We start from the raw sequence: 16091 nt of genomic DNA, 5'->3' as shown, positions 1-16091 counted from the left end.
TATTGATTTAAAAAAAATCATGGAGGTATAGACCCAGATGGACATCATCTTAAAATTCTGGAATTATACCATAAAACTAACCAAAGGGATCAAAAACTGATGACCTAAATTTCCCTTCAAGAATGAACAAATCTCTCTCATTTTTTCCCCCTAGGAACTCTACTCATCTGTAGTTAATCTAAGAATTAACATTTAGCAAATTACTGCCTCAGTGTCTTAAATGAGGTATGTGCCTGGTGGCTCTGTTGATTAGAACCTTGTGCTAATGAGGTCATGGGTTCAATCCTCAAGAGGGCTGCTTCATTCATTGTGGTCCCCCCCCAAGCCCCAGTCAGATCTCCAAATGGCCACTGGTCACAAATGGCCTTTTGGAAAAGAATCAACAAAAATTTTTCATCATTTATGGTAAAAACAACTCAAAGCAGATGACTTGAGTTAATTTGGAATATGACAATGATCCTATGGGGTAACAAAATGGTACCCTAGAGGCTGTAAGGACTTCTTGCAGACTGTGCCAAGTGCCACACTTCCTGGGGGTGGCTTCCTTGCTGGGAAAATTGATTGATGTGTGTGGGAGATTTCAATCCTCGCAGTTAAAGGGGAGTGCCATCTAATGACAGTAGGAGGCTGAATGCTTATTGAAAATGCAGACTCAGAGGGATTGCATTTTGTTGAATTTTATTGAATTTTCACTAGTCGCTTATCTAAAATAGGAATCATTTTGGGCCTTCTGATTAACATCTGAAGTTATGCAACCCATGAAACCATTTCTGCCATTGTCAGGCCACTCCAACCATTTGTCTCCAGCTGCCAGGAGACACAGTAGCTGGGAGCACTCAGAGTGAGGGCGATTCTCGCTCTCATGTATTCTCTCCATTTTCCACTCCCAGCCCTCCCTCAGAAACCACTTTTTCAGGTCCAGCTCCAATGCCACATCTCTCCCAAGCATGACTGGATGCACTGATATCCTCCGAGGCCATTTCTTCAATTTAGGGAAGACTAACACCCAGTGAGCTCTGCCGGCTTTCTTTCAGTTACCAAGAACCCTTTTTCCAGGGCAGACACCAGTTCTTTCTCTTTTTTTTTTAATTTTTAAAATATTTTAATTGCTATACCCCTTTCACCTAGCAGAGTGCTTTGTGTATAGTAGGAGTTGAATAAATATGTGTTGGATGAATGAGTGCGCAGATTAAAGAACCAAATGTAGAACTGGTTCCATTTAGATGAGGATAATTTTTTAATGTTATAATTTTCTTGTGTTTCTTTTTACAAAAGTGTATGTGATTATTGAAAATAACTTAGAAAGAGAGAAAAACAAAATTTAGAAAATCTAAATCACCTGTAATGCTATCCCTTAGAGATAACCTTCCTTGCCATTTTGGAGTGCATGATACCTATATTCATATATATATATACATATATATATGTATATATATAAAATATACGGAACTCTTGACAGTATGTATCATTATATAATATTTTTATTCCTTATATTAATATATAATGAATAAAAATATTATACAATGATACTGTCAAGAGTTCTGTATATTATATATATATGAATATATATTATACAATTATATATGTAATACATATATGAATACATATATATTTTGCATATTATATATTCTTCCATATTATCATTAAAAAAAATTTTAGAGCATTTCATTGCATGACTGTACTTCAACTTAATCAGTTGCATATTAAAATATACTTGTAGCTAAAATGTTTTACATAACTTTATTTCCTTGGGATAAATTTCTATAAGAGAAATTGTCTGGTGCCATGGTTTTCTAATTTACTATGCATTGGCAAGGTATTAATCGAAGAGGTGCCACCAATTGTCATTCCTACTTGCAAAAATCTAGCATACCACCACTCTCCTCTTTTGCCAAATGGTGAGTATTATCATTCTTTTAAATAGTTTCTAATTTCACAGGCAAAAAGTATATCAGTGTTCTTATACTTTGCATTTCTTTTACTAATAGTGAAACTGAGTTTTTAAAAAGTCTGGTCATTTAAATGTCTTCTTTGCAAATTGTCAATAAATGTCCTTTAAGACCTATATATTTGGGGAGGCAGTATACTTACCCCTTTCTGTTTCATAGGGCTAAGAATTTGTTGAAGGAAGCTATTTGAATATGTTTGAAATCTACAAAGCAGTACACAAATGTATTGATCAAATGTGTGACCTGGTAGGGGAAGGGTCAGGAGGAATGGTCTCTACTGACAAATGAGCTGAGTACTGGGTGAGGGCTTGGGTAAGATTTGTTGGAGGAGGGATAGGGAGAGGCACCTGTACAGAAAGGAAAAGAGGCCTTTGGCCAAGAGATTTGTGACTTTGGGAAGGTCTCTGGAAATAGATAAAGTCAGAAGCAATACAGGGACTGGCAGCTGGAAATGAGAGCCAGTGAGAAAGAGCAGGGAACAAGACAGGCCAGAGGAACTGCAGAAAATGAAAGAGACTGAGTGGGAGCAGGAGACATCTCAGATGTCCCAAAACCACCAATGGAGAAGAGAAAAAAATGGCAATGCCACTTCTCTGAAGACTCACCAGTAGGCCAGTGTAACCAGTATAACCAGGGCAGCAGATGTGTTCAAAAACAGACAGGGAAACAGTGCCACCAAAGTCAGGTGTGGTCCCATGGCCACAGGATGCCTGTGCTTTCCAATGAGTCCCCAGAGGACACACAAAAGGCATGCAAAATAGGTAATTCAATAAAGACAAAATATAGCACTAAAATTTCCCCAGCAAGTATATGATCCCACTTATGTAAAATGATACATAAGATATGTGTAGTATATATAATATATATGCTATATAACATATTAGATATGTATTTTATTTTATTATTATTATTTGAGGTGGAGTCTTGCTCTATTGCCCAGGCTGGAGTGCAGGGGCATGATCTCAGCTCACTGCAACCTCTGCCTCCCGGGTTCAAGCGATTTTCCTACCTCAGCCTTCCAAGTAGCTGGGATTATAGGTGCGTGTCACCATGCCTGGCTAATTTTTGTATTTTTAGTAAAGACAAGGTTTCACCATGTTGGCTAGGCTGGTCTCGAACTCCTGACCTCAGGTGATCCACCTTCTTTGGCCTCCCAAAGTGCTGGGATTACAGGCGTGAGACACTACACTCTGCTTATTCTTTATATATTATACATGGATATAGGCATATGCATGCATGCCCTTGGTATTCTTGAGATAGTGGTAATTCAGTGGGATAGGGAGAAATAATTATATTTGCTTTTACTCACCTTCTAAAAGTATTGTCTTGCTTGTTACAGTAAGTACATGTTACTTTTCTAGTTGAAAACAGAAAAATTAAAGGAATATAAACTATGCTGTGAGTGTTGCTTGCCATCTTCCACTCCGCAGCACACAGGGTGGGGAATTCACGAGGTAATGGGAGCTAAAGTTCTGGGCCGTCATTGGAGCCCAGGCTCACTCTGGCAGGGGAGTCCCAGGGACCATCTGACAGTCACACCTGGGTTTCTTAGGGCACCAGGCTTATCGCCATCTTACACTTAGATAAGGGGTTGCTTAGGTGACAAGGGGAAGCCGTACCTCCTTGGCAGGAAGAACCCTGACCAACAGGTGGGACATTTCTGTGGGCTGGGAGCAAACACAGGTCTTCCTGCCGGATCAGGTGAGGCTGGCTACCTTGCAGGGGGAGGCACGGATTAATTGCAGGAGAAAGAATTTGAGCTTGGAACCAGGTGCGGTGGCTCATGCCTGTAATCCCGGCACTTTGGGAGGCTGAGGCAGGCAGATCACCTGAGGTCAAGAGTTTGAGACCAGCCTGGCCAACATGGTGAACCCCTACCTCTACTAAAAATACAAAAATTAGCTGGGCGTGGCAGTGTGCACCTGTAATCCCAGCTCCTTGGGAGGCTAAGGCAGGAGAATCCCTTGAATCTGGGAGGCAGAGATTGAAATGAGCCAAGATTGCACCACTGCACTCCAGCCGGGGTGACAGAATGAGACACTGTCTCAAAAACAAAACCAAAAACAAACAAAAAATATTGTGAGCTTGGTGGAGGAGGGCAAAACCTTTCTTCTCCTTCAACTCAAGGGCTGCCATTGCAGAAGGTGAAACAAAAGCCCTGACCGGTTGGGGATTTATGTTGCTTTATAGTAGGTGAGCTGCTTTGAGGCAAACCTGTTTCCTGTGTCCTTCATTGGCCAGGTACTGTGCCGGGGCTTGAAGTGCAGAAACGAGGCTGAGGTGACCTCTGCTCTCCTGAAGATCACAGTTGAGTTGAGGAGACAGATGGTACAAGAGATCCCAGACCAACAGAGTGTCACCACACGTGGCAATGATGGCTCCACAGGAAGCCCATTAGGCATGAGGGTGACGATCAGGGCTGGGACTGCTTTGGACTAGAGGCACTCTCTGGCAGGTGTTTCTGAGCAGAGAACATTTCAGGCGAGTCAAGGATGAATCGGAGGGGCTGACAGGTGCATAGTAGGATGAAGACGGCCCGGGAGGCGGGCCTGGTGCATGTCCTGTGCATCTGCAGAGCCACGAACTGGGCTGCTGGGTCGGGGTGGGTTGTGAGAGGATGGCTTCCTGTTCAGGAGTTTGACTTTCTCCCAAGTGCAAAGGCTAAGTAGTGTGCTCAGAAGTCCAACACAATGATGGAGCACCTCTCCCTCCACTTAGCGCCTAATACAAATGTGCTGAATGAGCGAAAATCAAATACAGTGTATGGATGCTGCACGCTCAGAAACATTCCATTTTATTTTATTTTTAAACCTTGGTTTCCACTTCTATTATATAAAAAGTCACTTCCATTTAGATTTGTTTTCACTGCAAGGCCAAGCTACAGTAGGAAGAATAGGGTCTGGTGCTTAGCCACGTGCCTGCAGCTAGAGGCAAGCAGCTTGAGATGCCCTCCCGCTGCCTGGACCTCCCAAAATGCTTTCTCAAACCAACCTATCCCTTTGTCATCACCCGGCATGCAAGGCTGAGCAGGTATTCATATTGTCTCCATTTTGAAAATAAGGATGCACAGCCTGGGAGAAGGGAAAAGACTTGGCAAGGTCTCTGGAACAAGTGCCTGTGTTCTGGTGAGCTTTCCGTGAGCCCAAGGCAAATGGTGGCCACGTTCAGAATCATTTGGGCTCCGACCAGGGCTTCAGAGGCCTTTTCTGGAGGAGTCTGTGGTAGCAGGAAGCAGCTTAGGGGTGGCCCTGACAGACTGTCCATACCCCTTACTACCTCCACACTGTCGAGCCCGTGGTTGATGTCTGTTCAGCAGGCAGACGGGAGACTCCACCTCTCCAGTCCCACTCTGTGCCCACTGGGTGTCCACATCCTAAACTTAGGATTCTGAAGTCCTGAGGTTGGGGCAGGGGCCAAAAAGATTAATGGAAGTTTTGGCTTTCTCTCCCTGTCCCTACGCTGAAATATTTGTGTCTGTAATGATTCTGGATGTGGTACCTGTCTACCGATGAGCATCTTGGTCCTCTGCCATCCTGAGGCCCAGGCCCAGCTTTCCCCTTGAACTTGTTTCCAAGGGAGTCTACTGTGATCACTAGGCTCACCCCTTATCATGTGACATTCATTTAGATGTGTTAGCATTTGGGGACACGTGTGTGACATTCAGACTAGCTAGCATAGACCTTCAACCTCCTTCCATTCTATGTTTCCTGACAGGATTCCACTGATAATTCTTTGGAGCAAAATGATGCCTTTGCCACTTAGTCATCAGCATTTGGAATACAGTTTCTCTTGTCTGAGCTTAAACTGAAAGAACCCACAGTCTGTGAGTTCTAGCCGTTTAGAAAAATGGCAGCTGCCGTAAGACGTGAACTTGGCATTTGAAATCATCAGAGAACGAGGAGTTAGTGTGAGGTAAAGAGACAAACGTGGGATTTGGAGATGTGGAGGGCTGGGTTCCACCTGCTTTTCACTTGCTGTCATGGGACTTTGGAGTGGACAATTTTCGTGATCTCACTAAAGCCCATTTTTATCACCTTTTAAATGGGGGATAATACCATATACCTCAAAATATATTGGTGAGGATTAAAAGAGAAGAATTAAAATACCTGGCACATAGGAAACACTCAAGAAATATTAGTTTTTCTTCCCCTTTACTCTTAATAATTTAATTAATCATTTCAAAAATAGAACATCCTTCAGAATAGACTCCTACCCATTTGCTGTTGCTGGGACATGCAAAGGGATGTGCCTTTCTTTTGTTTGGTGTACAGTAAGTTAACTTTGCGCTTTAAAAGGGGAAAAAGGAAACCTCTGGTACCTCAAACAATGAGCCTTTTAAAGTCTGCGCTGAACACCATTCTCAAAGAATATTCTATTAACATACTTTCTTATAAATGGAGCTCTACTCATCAAATATATGTAAGTTGGTAGCCTGCAAAGTCAGAGCAGTGCTTGGCAAGCCTGAGGACGTTTCCCATGAGTGCTGTGGGACGGCATAGGCAGGGGAGACCCTTTAATTTTGTGACATGGTTTGGGGGGGTGTTAACGTGAGGTACTCTTGGCATGGTTTCTTCCAGCTCTGGGCCTGATCTGGGGCTTGTCAGGACTCCACATATCCCATCCTTGAGGCGACTCCCTTTGAAGTCCATGGGAGCTCTTTGAATGGAAAACACACAACGGGGTGTTGATGCCAGTAAGAATCAGGCCTGATGTATGTGAGGAATAAAGGTGCTTCTCATCCCAAATATTAGCTCTTTAGCCTAGAAACCATGGTTTGATCATTAAATAAAAGAGCACTCCCCTCCCCTCAAAAAAACCCACAATCTACCGCCAAAGCTCTGCCATCCATTTGCTTTGGAGGTGATAAACCTGCTAATTGCTGGAGAGTTTTAATTAAGCAACAGATACAGACAATATAGGGCTGTGTTTTTACTTTAAACATATCAATAGAATAAACATTTTCAATTCCAGGGCAACTTGCTAAATGAAAAAAAAATAAACATTACTTTCTTTTGAAATATCACTCATCGGGTGTGATAATTTAGAAAAATATCTCTATTAGAGATAGTTAGAGACCTTTTTTTTTTTTTTTGGTTGAAAATGCAATCGCCGATGGAGTGCAAAGCTGCAATTTGTAGACAGGTTAAGTAAATTAAATCACTCACTGTCTTTTTTTTTTTCCAATGGCTTTAAAAGTTAAAGGTAATTTGCAAAGAAAATGCTCAGTTTGAATTGGTTTGTAATATCTGTTAATGATCTTTAAAAAAATCCACTTATTCACAATTCTGTCCCTGAGGGAATTCCAATGTGCTATCAGAAAAAATTTCTAAAGTCTGAAATGTCATTAGCTAGTGATTTCTTTGAAGTAAAAAGCCCCGAAAAAAATAAATTATATAAGGTATACAAGTGCACAGGACAATCACTTTGATGAATAATATCTCTTTTTTATAATGTTTCATACCTAAAAATGCAACAATTGAACTTCAAGCTGGTAAATTATAGAGCCATCTTTTGAATTACTTCAATGTAGGCATGCCTTCTGTTTATTTTTCACATATATTGAGTTATTCCATATATTTGTAGATTGTTGATATAAAAACAGTAGTGTTAGGAACAATTTTGATTATATTCATTGTATTTACCTTTTGGAAACACAAGGTGTTGCCTAAATACAGGCCTGCAGGTGTTACCATCCAGGGATTAAAACAATAGCCTGTTTCAACATTGAATCCTGGATCCCAGAGCCACGTCCCCGTGAGTGGAGGTGCAAATGCTACTCAGCCCAGGAGAGTTGTGCAATATTAGATAACAGAGCCATGAAATACTACACCAAAGGGAAAATTTTCTTCCTGACCCCAGCTGGTGATCAGTTTTTGCCTGGAAGCAGGGGAGTCTTTGTAATACAATACTTGTCAATGTTGCTGGTTTGGCTGCTATAAATAACTAATTTTTTTGGTGAGGGGAGTGTGGGAGGAATTGGATTTTACTAAACCGTTGGCTACAGGTTAATTATACATTTCATTTAAAAAAAACATTTCTTATAGCCAGACTAAATTTGTTACCTTTTGATCCCATTTTATATAAGACTAGAAATATATGAGCCTCCAGGAGGCTCGTCATGATTGTCATTATTTTATACATTGGACCTTCAACTCCATCTCTCTCTCTCCCTTTCTCTCTCTCTCTCTCTCTCTCTCTCTTTTTCTTTCTCCTCTCTATGCATTACTCAACTCTTAGCTAAATTGCAGAGTCCCAGTTTCATTCATTGTCCCTCACAGGGAAGGCATTCTCTTCTTCCTCCAGCTGCATGAAAATCATATGCGTGATTTTTCCTGTTTCCTGCTCTGTAGCTGACATCAGGGGAGCAAACTGAACACAGGTAAGAGCTGGCTTGGTTAGCAAATTAAAAATTGATTGATTTTTATGAAGATGTTCTATAATATTTTCTTATTCCCTTTACTTCAAGGAAAATGGAAATCAACATTGGAAACTTTTAAATGGAAGCTTTATTGGGGTTCCACATATGGAAGACTGCAAATATCAGGAGTGTGTGACTCCGTAAATTAATCTGGAGTGACCATATGCTCTGACTGCCTCCCAGGACAAGAAGGAGAATGTGGCCAACACTCCTGAAGGCCCCTTTCCCCTCAAAGATAACCACCGGCTTGACTCCTGACACCATACCTTTGTTTTGCTTCTTTTGAACTTCATGTAAATGGAATCATATGGTAGGTATTCTTTTTAAAATTTCATCTTTGTTGTGATAAGAACATTAAACATGGATAGGTGTTCTTTTGTCTGTCTTCATTCTCTCAACATTATTTTTGTGACCTGTATCTGTGTTGTTGGGTATACTAGTAGTATATTTTCTTTGTTTTATTTTCTTCTCTTGTATCAGTAATATAGCACAATTTATTATTTATTTATTTATTTTGAGACAGGGCCTCTCTGTCACCCAGGGTGGAGTGCAGGGGCATGATCTTGGCTCACTGCAGCTTTGACCCCCTCGGCTCAAGTGATCCTCCCACCTCAGATCCAGGTTAGCTGGGACTACAGGCTCATGCCCCCATGACTGGCTAATTTTTTTTTTTTCAATTTTTGTTTTTATAGAGACAGGATTTTGTCATGTTGCCCAGGCTGGTCTCAAACTCCTGGACTCAGGTGATCTGCCTCCTTTGGCCTCCCCAAGTGCTAATTACAGGCATGGACCACCGTGCCCAGCAGTTTATCCATTTTGTTCTTGGTGAGCATTTGAGTTGTTTTGAGCTTTAGGCTATTTTCAGAGAGTTCTCCTGGAAGCTTTCTTGTGCACATCTTCTGTGCTTGTGTATACGCACTATGTTTAGTCTATATATAGACTAAAGGGGAAGTTACCAAATTGTAGGGCATGATTATGCTCAACTTTAATAAATAATGCCAATGCCAAACAGTTTTCCAAAGAGATTGTGTTATTTTCCACTCTTACCAGCAGTGGGTGATGCTCTACATCCTTGCTAGCTAGCACTTAGCATTCTCAGTCTTTTTGATTTTGGTCATTTTGGTGGTATGTATGGAGTCTCATTGTGGTTTTAATTCCATTTTCCTGGATTATTAGTACATTGAGCATCTTTTTCCTGTATATTGGCTATTTGGATATTCTCTTTTGAAAATGGTCATATTAATTCTGTTTTTCTATTGGAGTTTTCATCTTTTCTCATTGATTGGTAGGAGATAGGTATTCTGGATATAGCTTTTTTGTTATATATGTTAAAAACATGTAGCACTCTGAGATTTACTTTTCATTCTCTTTATGGTGATTTTGGATGAATAGAAGATTTTAATTTTTGTGTTTGGTTTTGCTTTTTGAAATAGAATCTCGCACTGTTGCTCAGGCTAGAATGCCGTGGCTTGTTCATGGCTCACTGCAGCCTCAATCCCCAGGGCTCAAGTGATCCTCTCACCTCAGCCTCCTGAGTAGCTGGGACTATAGGCATGCACCACCATGCTTATCTAATTTTTGTATTTTCATTTTTGTAGAGATAGGGTTTTGCCATGTTGCCCAGGCTGGTCTTGAACTCCTGGGCCCAAGTGATCCTCCTAACTCAACCTCCCAAAGTGCTGGGATTACAGGCATAAGCCACTGTGCCCAGCCAATTTTAATGTTAATGTTAATATTGTCTATTTTCCCTCATGATTAATGCTTTCCATGTGTCCTATTTAGGAGAGCTTTGCTTATCTCAAAGCCATGATAATATTCTTTCATATTATCTTTTGTAAGTTGTGTTGTTTCACCTTTCACAATTAGATCTACAATACACATGGAATTGATTTTTGTATATGGTGTGAGGTTGGAATCAAGTTTGGTTCTTTACTCCATGATATCTACTTACCTTTCATGATTAATGGAAAACCCTTCTTTTCTTTGATGCTCTGCAGGGACAGTTTTATCATAAATTAAGTACCCGCTTCTTTATAGAATGATCATATGACTTTTAAATTCTGTTAGTGTGGTGAGTTATTCAATGGGTTTTTGAATGTTAAACCAATCTTGCATTTCTGGATTAAATTTAAGTTGGTTGTGATGTGTTATTTATCTTACGCATGTGCTTTGGTTGTATTTTTAAAAATAATTTTTATAGAAATGTTTATGAATAAAATTTATCTGTAACTTTCTTTTATTGTAATATCTTTGTCAGATGTGTTATCAAGGTTCCACTGGCTCATAAAACAAGTTGAGAAGTATACAGTCTTTTGGAAATTAAAACATAAATGAGGCCGGGCACGGTGGTTCACGCCTGTAATCCCAGCACTTTGGGAGGCCGAGGCGGGTGGATCATGAGGTCAAGAGATCGAGACCATCCTGGCCAACATGGTGAAACCCCATCTCTACTAAGATACAAAAATTAGCTGGGCATGGTGGTGCGTGCCTGTAGTCCCAGATACATGGGAGGCTGAGGCAGGAGAATTGCTTGAACCCAGGATGCAAGATGCAGTGAGCCGAGATTGCACCACTGCACTCCAGCCTGGCGACAGAGCAAGACTCTATCTTGAAAAAAAAAAATAAGTGAGTCTAATCTCATATAGTAATTAAACATATATGTAGTTTATTCTGAGTAAGCACTCACTACAGTTTTCTTTCTTTTCATGTTTTTGTGTGTTTTAACTTAGACTTTTAGCAGGAAGCTGATTTTGTGTGAGTTTTGCATGGGAAAGTAAATAGGAATTAGACTATCTTCTAGGAGTTTCCATATGGCACTCAGCAGTATGTTCATGTGCCCAAGGCTGAAATTTGTTACTGTATCTCAATCCTGGAACTCATAATCAAGGCTCATCAGTTGAGAAACCTTTTTGGACATATGATGAGCGTTCACATAAAACATCTGATCCCCACCAAGAATCTTTGAAGCTAATCTTATCTCTGACTTTTGACCTCATCAGTCACTGCTCCACAGACTTTTAAATTTTTATTTTTAAAATATCCTTTAGTAGCACCCATCTCATTCCTCATCCCAGCTCTCCTTTCCTACTTAGTATTGTCCCAGTTCAAGTCCTTGTTACCTCTTGCCTGGGCAATGGCAGCTGTGGGATACTGTTCTCCATTTCATCTTCTTTTCAGCCATTCAGGTGCTGACTCTGAAACAGAAAGCTGACCACATTAGTCCTTTGCTGAAAACCAGGTGATTTCTGTATTGCTCTGCAAGATGAAGTCCAGGTTTATCGACATGGTACAGGTTCTTGTATGATCTGGTGTCTTAGTCCATTCAGGTTGCTTAACAAAAATACATTAGACTGGGTAATTTATAAACAATAGAAATATATTACTGATAGTTCTGGAGGCTAAGAAGTCCAAGATCCAGGTGTCAGCAGATTCGGTGTCTGGTAGGGCTTCATAAATGGCACCTTGTTGCCGCATTCTTACATGGTGGAAGGGGCAAGGAAGCCCCCGGAACCTTTTTTATAAGGGCATCAATCTTACTCATGAGGGTGGAGCCACCATGACTGAATCACTTCCCAAAGGCACTACCTCTTAGTATGATCCCATCAGGTATTCGGTTCCAACGTGAGTTTTAGAAGGACACCAATATTCAGAGGTGAGCACCGGGCTGTTGCTCAGCTCTCCAGCCTGCTCACTTGTCTCACTCTAGTCTTTGACTTTTGCCTGTGCTGACCTTTCTCCCTGGAATAGACTATCCATATCCTTCTGGATAATCCATTCTTTAACAGTCAGCTCAGGCCAGGTAACCTTGCCCTCTACCCAGCTGGGCTGCTTGGCTCTCCTTTCTGCCCGTCTCTGTCTGTTGGACTGGACTGTGAGCTCTTTGCACGCAGGGTCTGGGTCTTAGTCGCCTATGTATACCCGTTACTTCCTGTTTGCTGGTAGATAACAGGTGCTTAATAAACAATGATAGATCCAAACAGAAGGAAGAATGGTGACTAGTTGACTATTTTGAGTTTCATTTCATTTATTTTTGGAAGGCTGAGATGGAATAAAATGGTCAAAATTCCATGACCAGAAGGGAGGCAGGAAGACAAAAGCTCAGGAAGAGCTGTAGATACAATCTCTTCCTGTATAACTGAGTTCGGTCTAGCTGATGAAAATCCTCTTATTGTGGAATCCGCTTTTTACAGAATGGATTAGCAACAAGGATTTGCTGTGAAGATAAATTTTTCCAGAGAAACAAATCTGAGCAATTTAAGAATTTAAATGAAAAAAAAAAAATCCTGCCTTAAAAGCAAATTGACCAGTATCCTTCCCCCATCTCTTATTAATAAAAGAGTTTACACAGACACTCTTTAGGAAATCATGTGAGAGATTCACAAGGATCATTAAGTCTCTGCTAGACATTCACTTTCACTTTGTAAAATTGGCTATACCCTCAAAATGGTATCACATAGAAACGGACTTTCTGGGGCTCTTATCTATGAATGAGTTCTAGCTGCACAGTGATGCCATTCATTTTATTTGGCCCATTTATTGCAAGTACATTCTAAATTTGGCCTTAATTATTTTTCCTTTCACAAAAATATTTTGTGGGATCTTTTTGAACCCTGACTACTTCCTCCTTGCCCCTTAAAACAGAAGCCAGGAGCATTATTTTTGTTCTCTTCTAATTAAAATAATTGCTTGGCTCCTTTTAACTAGATTCATGCAGTTATTAGCCTAATACATGGATGGGTGCCATGGAGTGCTTGAGAAACAAAATGAAAAGTGATCATGTAGCTTCACATGAAAAAGATTCTGTGGTGCCAAGGAGCATTATTTCCTTTCAGCCGGCATTTTATAAGGGCTTTCGTAAACCTGGCCCCCATACCCTCACTAAAAGACTATTAAGTGAAAGAATAGTTCTATTTTCTTTATGAAGGTATACAGCTAGTTCAGTACAATTTGAAGAGGGGCACTTGATATGCTGAGCATGGCATAAAGACCTCGGGTCTGGTTTTAATCTCTGCCCCAGCTTTGTCTTTCAGAATCACTGCAATTGAAGGAAAAATGTTCCATGTTCCCTCTGCCAGTTGGTGTTTATCAAAGGACAACAGAGGAAGAGAGACAAAGTGCCTGGGTGTGTGTGTTAATCAAACGTTGTCAGGACCCTGCCTCTAAAAGAAAGGGCTAAGATGATGCTTTTGACAAGACTTTTCTCAAAGTGAATGCAGTCTAAGGGTTGGAAAACAAGGCCCAATCAGGCTAGGTCTGACCTGTTGCTTGCTTTTGTAAATAAAGTTTTATTGGCTCACAGACATACCCATTTGCTTCTGTATAATCTATGGCTACTTTCGCGCCATAACATGGAGAAGTTGTGAAAGAGACCATATGGCCTACTAAGTCTCAGATATTTACTTTCTGGCTTTTGACAGGAAAAGTTTGCCGACTCCTGATGTTCTCCATGCAGTTCATTGTTCGTTTACTCAATACCTTCTCCATACTGAGAAATAAATGTGTAGGTATTTTTATGTAGTACTCGTTTGAATAAACGCTCAGGGCCTTTGGCTTTGAGTAAATTTTATGAGTATTCAGAGCAGGCATATGGATGACAGGCAGCAGGAATGATTTAAGGTGAGAAGCCATGGTTAGAGATAAGATTCTGCCATTATTGTCTCAGGGGTAGATCACTGATTATGGCCATCTTTTTCTCTGCCTGCTCTCTGAAGAAGAAGGTGTACACATGTCTGGAAATTCTAGCTTGGAGTGCACCTTTATTAACTTTATCAAGGTGTTGACCACAATTGTAGACTTCTGCCTTGAGGACAAAAGATGAGCATCCTTTCCCATCATTTGGTGGTTGGGAGGATCAAATGAGAGAATGTGAATCCAAGTGTTTTCTAAACCATATAGATACTGTTTGTGGTATAGATGCTATCTATAAAACTTTTTAATAAAATATCATCCCTATTTGGCATGTTGGAAAATGAGATTTAGGTAGGATGTCCAAGATCAAATAGTAAGCCAGCAGAACACCTGGAAGTCACATCTCCTGGATTTAAATCACTACTCTTTCTAGTATACCATGCTGCTGCTTTACATCATGTGTCTTTCCATAGTTTCAGAAATGTTCAGTCCTTTAGTTCATTGGTTCATTCATTCATCTGCTATTTAACATCATTTAAGAGCCTTGTATAAGCTAGAAAAAGAGCTGAAATTTTCCAGGGAAAGTGATGACTGTACAAAGATGAGTTGTAACTCTTTTTTTATTCTTAGACTCCTGTGGCTGGAATCCTCCAGAAATCCATAGATTATTCTGATTTTTCCTGTGCTGTCCAAAGAGTTGGCTTTTATTTGTGCTATGGAGAAAGAGAGAGTAGATGAACTTGGAGAGGGAGAGCAATCCTGCTGTTCTGTAAAATGTTGCCTGACACCTTGTTTTATATTGTGTGCATGTGCACGTCTCTTGAGTGCACATGCTGTGAAAGGAAAGAGGAAGAGAGATACTGAAATGTTGATAGCAGATTGTACTAGCATCTAAAAGATGAAAATGATCTAGGCTTGGGAGATGTGAAAGCTAAGATTTTGTACATAAAGTCCAAGTGAATCTATATCAAAGAAATTTCAGATATGAATTACCCAGCTAAATGACATATATTAAACATGGGTGTGCCAGATATAGGCTTATTTTACCATGCTGTTCAATACAGTTCTTCATTCAGGTTATATTTATTGAACATTGTGTCTTGTCATTTTTGAGATGAGATGATGCCTGGAGGAAGCAGTTTCCTCCAAAATGTTGGATTTGCCTTGTCACAGTAAAAGAAGTAAAGTTCTTAAAAATTTCTGATTTTGATATTTGCCCTTTTAGTAGGGAAAGTTTGCCAATATTTTCCTTATATTCAGTGTCACTGGATACTTGTTGTATGAGTTCGTTCTCACGCTGCTGTGAAGAAATACCTGAGACTTGGTAATTTATAAAGGAAAGATGTGTAATTGACTCACAGTTTTGCATGGCTGCGGAGACCTCGGGAAACTCACAATCATGATGGAAGGTGAGGCAGGCATGTTCTTCTTCACATGGTGGCAGGAAAGAGAGGTGCTGAGCAAAGGGGGAAAAGCCCCTTATGAAACCATGAGATCTCATGAGAACTCACTCACTGTCATGAAAACAGCACGAGGATAACTGCTCCCATGATTCAGTTGTCTCCCACCACATGTCTCTCCTACATGGGGATTATGAGAAAAACAATTTAAGATCAGACTTGGGTGTGGACATAGCCAAACCATATCGCTTGCTTTCTTCAGATTTATTGGTGAACCTAAAAATCACATGATTCTCTAAAACAAAGGTGCCAATGAAATTGCCTAGTGAAAAACACAACCTTCCAGAATCTTCCATTATACAGTTGTCACCTGCAAAGACCTCTGAGAGGAGCAAGTAGAAAGTTCTGCCCTACTCTCCTCATTTCCCCCTCCAAGGCAATCACAGCCTTGCTGACTGAATTTGGAGGTGATAGTATCAGTTCTGTGATTCATCCTTGAAGTATGATACTCTTCAGATATTCCTAGGACCCAGGACACTGCTGTTTTAAGAAACATAATTTGTTTCATCACACAAAATGTGTATTCTTAATGCTGCCACAGATAAGACATTTTGTCTGTAAGGAATTTGTCAACAAATGTATTTAACTTTCTTGTAACAGAGTGAATTTTCTTCCATTTGCTGTGGAATACACTTC

At 40.4% G+C, this 16091-nt stretch overlaps 1 long non-coding RNA gene across 4 annotated transcripts in view; it reads left to right on the top strand.

Annotated features, from left to right (window-relative positions):
• The first annotated feature begins 1618 nt into the window (after window positions 1-1618).
• The window catches only part of LOC116534828, a 56346-nt gene continuing 41873 nt past the window's right edge, over window positions 1619-16091 (top strand). Inside the window, exons 1-7 of one of the 4 annotated variants that reach the window (XR_004261900.1) lie at window positions 1623-1898; window positions 4191-4462; window positions 5664-5861; window positions 8253-8328; window positions 8416-8677; window positions 8887-8988; window positions 13398-13667. This is a non-coding gene — a long non-coding RNA (uncharacterized LOC116534828). Of the gene's footprint in view, window positions 1899-4190; window positions 4463-5663; window positions 5862-8252; window positions 8329-8415; window positions 8678-8886; window positions 8989-13397; window positions 13668-16091 lie in introns of those variants that run through there. The other 3 variants (XR_004261902.1, XR_004261901.1, XR_004261899.1) reach the window with 3 other exon arrangements.

This window comes from Sapajus apella, unplaced genomic scaffold, assembly GCF_009761245.1.
Source record: "Sapajus apella isolate SASKATOON/1434 unplaced genomic scaffold, GSC_monkey_1.0 scaffold89, whole genome shotgun sequence".
Taxonomy (NCBI): Eukaryota; Metazoa; Chordata; class Mammalia; order Primates; family Cebidae; genus Sapajus; species Sapajus apella.
The sequence above is the reverse complement of the archived record's forward strand: the minus strand, read 5'-3'. Positions and strand labels throughout refer to the sequence as shown.